At 38.8% G+C, this 4,059-nt stretch overlaps 1 long non-coding RNA gene across 1 annotated transcript; it reads left to right on the top strand.

Annotated features, from left to right (window-relative positions):
- The first annotated feature begins 329 nt into the window (after window positions 1-329).
- LOC133314874 (uncharacterized) lies at window positions 330-2,883 on the top strand. The gene is made up of 3 exons (XR_009752017.1): window positions 330-424; window positions 1,344-1,432; window positions 2,641-2,883. It is a non-coding gene; the product is annotated as an uncharacterized LOC133314874 (long non-coding RNA).
- Window positions 2,884-4,059: the final 1,176 nt, after the last annotated feature.

Genomic DNA, 4,059 nt, shown 5'->3' with positions numbered 1-4,059 from the left:
GAAACGTGACTAGAAAAATATTCTAGTTTATTGGTTAAAGTTTGGTAATGAATGGAGGTGTGTAGATAGATGAGCTTATACCCGCTAGTATAATGAATTTATATAAGTGACTCAAGTGAGTCACTGTTCCCTTCTCTTTACGTACGCGAGACAGAGAGAACGAAGGAAAGAAAATGAAAATGGAGATTTTGATTAAAATTCTTCCAAAATTCATAACTTGAGCTAGAGACCTCCAAATCACTTCGTTCCAAAGCCAAACCTGTGAGAAATTTCGAGAGGAATCTATTGGTACCAGTATTTCTGAGTGGGGTTCACTGTAGAGAGAGATATTCTCCCCCAAAGAATTCGAATTTCATGGAAAATATGGGTTTTGATGGAGCTTGAAGCCATGGGAGCTTGAAGCAAGCTTCTCCCTTCATTCTAGGTAAGTTCATGTTAAGAAAACTTTGTTTTCTTTGAGTTTTGAGAAAGATTGAATATAGGTTTTCATTTTAAAAAATTTGGATTGATTGAGCATGTTAGAGCTTAATTCAGGTTTAGCTCATGTTGAGAAAAGTGTTTAGATGAGAATTTTAACGGTGAAAATGTATTTTGGAAAATTAAAAATACTGTATTTTTGAATAGTGTCGTATACGTGAATAGTGACGCATACATGAATAGTATTGTAGAGATGAACAGTGTCGTATATATCAATTAACGAATCTTGGATTAGAGGTGTGTGATAAGCTTGAATTTGATGGAGTAAAGCATTGAAATCATGAAGTTGGCATGATTTCCTTTATGTGCCTCTTAGTCATTTTCAAAGGAAGTATGTGCTATGAGTTACTGTTTTACAAAGCGAGCATACTTTTATGCGTGGAATGATATTCTAAGGTGTATGGACCTTCGCTTTGGTGAAATAAAAAAGAAAATAAGGTAGCTCCTTTGTATGGCCTTAAAATGAGTTTTGGCCATTTTCAAATGAGGTATATGTTCGAAGATATTGTTTCGCAAAGTGAGGACACTTATATGCGTAAAATAATTTATATAGGTGGCTAAGCTTGGGTTTAGGCACTAGACAAAGAGAAATCTTATAGCTCCTTTGTAATGGGCATTCGGCCTTAAATTGGGAAAAATAGACTTTTAGGTGCTAAGAGGAGTAATGAGTGTTCTAAAGGCCTTTTGGGACTATCCTAAGACTAAGTGAATATGTGGAATTTTGTGGGGATTTGTTGAACAAAGAACCACCCACTCATGACTTAATATGATTAAGTAAAAAGAAAATAAACAATAAAGTGTGTTTCTTGTATATTTACATGGCATTATATCATTTTATTGAGTTTTAAGTTGAATTCCTTCTCTAGGTGTACCTAGGGACTGTGAACGTTTGGATTCTCGTGGAGTATGATAAGTAGCTTGTTCTTCAAGTAAGCAGATTGTAAAGCTCAAAGAGGTAAGCTCTATGTTTATGGGGTTCGCTCCTACTTTGTGTTCCGCCATAGTGTACGGACTGTGGTCAGGTTGTATGATATGTATGAGATATATGATATAGATGCATTCATATAGAGCTATATGATAATATGATATGTTTTGTTTTGATGTATTTACTTTGATATGTGTTAATATGATATGTTTTGTTATGATATGACTTCTGTAATATGATTTCTGTAACAATATCTGGCCATTGATTGTATAGTACCCGGATGTTCGCTTTGGGGTCCTCCCTCGGGACTGATGGTGTACGCCTCTGATATGTTCTGGTTCCGCTTTGGGGTCCTCCCTCGGGAACACGTGCGTTGATTTCCGCTTGGGGTCCTCCCTTGGGAATGACTGCGTACGCCTCTGATATGTTCTGGTTCCGCTTTGGGGTCCTCCCTCGGGAACACGTGCGTTGATTTCCGCTTGAGGTCCTCCCTTGGGAATGACTGCGTACGCCTCTGATATGTTCTGGTTCCGCTTTGGGGTCCTCCCTCGGGAACACGTGCGTTGATTTCCGCTTGGGGTCCTCCCTTGGGAATGACTGCATACGCCTCTGATATGTTCTGGTTCCGCTTTGGGGTCCTCCCTCGGGAACACGTGCGTTGATTTCCGCTTGGGGTCCTCCCTTGGGAATGACTGCGTACGCCTCTGATATGTTCTGGTTCCGCTTGGGGTCCTCCCTTGGGAACACGTGCGTTGATTTCCGCTTGGGGTCCTTCCTTGGGAATATCTGCGTACGTTTCTGATAAGATATGTGTATATGTTTTGTTTAGTTATGATATTTGATTATATGACATGTTTTATGGGATATGTATGATGATTTTGTAAATGATATTTGTTACGTACGTTGATTTCCGCTTGGGGTCATCCCTTGGGAACGATTGCGTACATCTTTGATATAACACGTTTTGTTCTGATGTGAGTATTGTGATGATTTTTGTAAAAGATATTTGTTACGTGCGTTGATTTTCGCTTGGGGTCATCCCTTGGGAATGACTGCGTTTGTCTTTGATAAGATATGTATATATGCTTTGTTCAGTTATGATAATTGCTTATATGATGTTTTGTATATTATGTATCTGACTGTCATGCAGGAAGTGAGCCCAGGGTATGGAGGGTTTTCCATAAACCTGGAGTTTACTAGAGATTCGTCTCTAACCCCGTTTGGGGATATGATTTTAGGAACACAGTTAATTGAAGAGCCTCATGGGACAAGGACACTAACCGTGGCTAGAGGTACTAGTATGAGGATGTGGAGTTCTGGGTGGTCGGATGCTACTATTTGTTTTAGACGTATTTTTGGAAAAGATGTATTGTTGCATAGTGTTCATATTCGATACATGTACATTTATGTATTCAGGCATGATGATATGACTATGTAGTATTCAGTTATGTTATGTATTGGATTGCATGCTATTAGATTTGTGGCACGGAGCCAACTTCAGCATGCGCCCATAGATGGGTATCTGAGTATATTTGCATGACTGGTACTTCTGGAAATATATATTGTTTAAACTGTCTATCAGGAACTCTTGAGAGTGGGATTGGAAAATCCCCAGTTGTCCGATTTACAGAGGTTACTCTGTCCGATTTTCGTCTCCGTAAAATAAGAATTAAATTACAAGAAGTATGCAATGTGATATGTCATGTGAAAAAGGATTAAAGAAAAAGAAAAAGTTAGTTCATATTTTCGTAAGTTAAGTCTTCCGCTGTTTCTGTTTGTATCATATGTATGTTAATTGAACCGGCTCGAGACGGGGATGTTACAGAAGGACCCCTAACATCAGAATGAATAAGATCAAAAGGTTCAACACTCTTAGTAATACTAGAAGGAAAAGACACACGATGATGCTTAGCAAATTCACAAACATCACAATGAAAAGACTCAACAGATTTAGACAAAAACAATGACGGAAATAAAGATTTGAGTAAACTAAATGGAGGATGACCCAAACGCTTATGATGCAGCCAAATTAAAGAATCAGCAGTTGATTGACCATGAGACATGAAGGTGTGATCTGTTACTTTATTTGCGGGAGATTGTGACACCAGATAGTACAGCCCACCTTGCTCTTTAGCACTACCAATCGTCTTCCCCGTGGCGAGATCCTGAAAAACACAATGGGTAGGGAAGAAGGTTACAGTACAATTCAAATCTTTTGTAATTTTGTGAATAGAAAGAAGATTCGTGGAGAGTTTAGGAACAAGAAGAACATCCATAAGATGTAAGGACTGTTGTAAGTTTATGTCACCAGAACCCGCAACTGATGTATGTGAGCCATCAGCTATGGATATTGTATGAGTTCCAATGGTAGGATGATAAGAAATAAAGGAGTCAGCACAACAAGCCATATGATCAGTAGCACCAGAATCAACAACCCAAGAATGTTTAAAATCATTACATGAAGAAATGAAAGAATGAGTTTTGGAGCTCATATCAGTCATAGCCAAAGCACTAGTATCAGATGGCTTACTCAGATAATCAAGAATGGTTCGGAGTCGTTCCAACTCATCTGGACGAAATGCAGATTGGGTCTCATTAGGTGCAGGGGTTATTTCAGAAGAAGTAAAATGCGCTTGACCAGGCATCCTTGCCATCTT

Source organism: Gastrolobium bilobum, unplaced genomic scaffold (genome assembly GCF_033153095.1).
Source record: "Gastrolobium bilobum isolate Gb01-03AN ecotype WA unplaced genomic scaffold, APGP_CSIRO_Gbil_v1 utg19882, whole genome shotgun sequence".
NCBI lineage: Eukaryota > Viridiplantae > Streptophyta > Magnoliopsida > Fabales > Fabaceae > Gastrolobium > Gastrolobium bilobum.
This window is presented reverse-complemented; position numbering and strand designations above follow the sequence as displayed.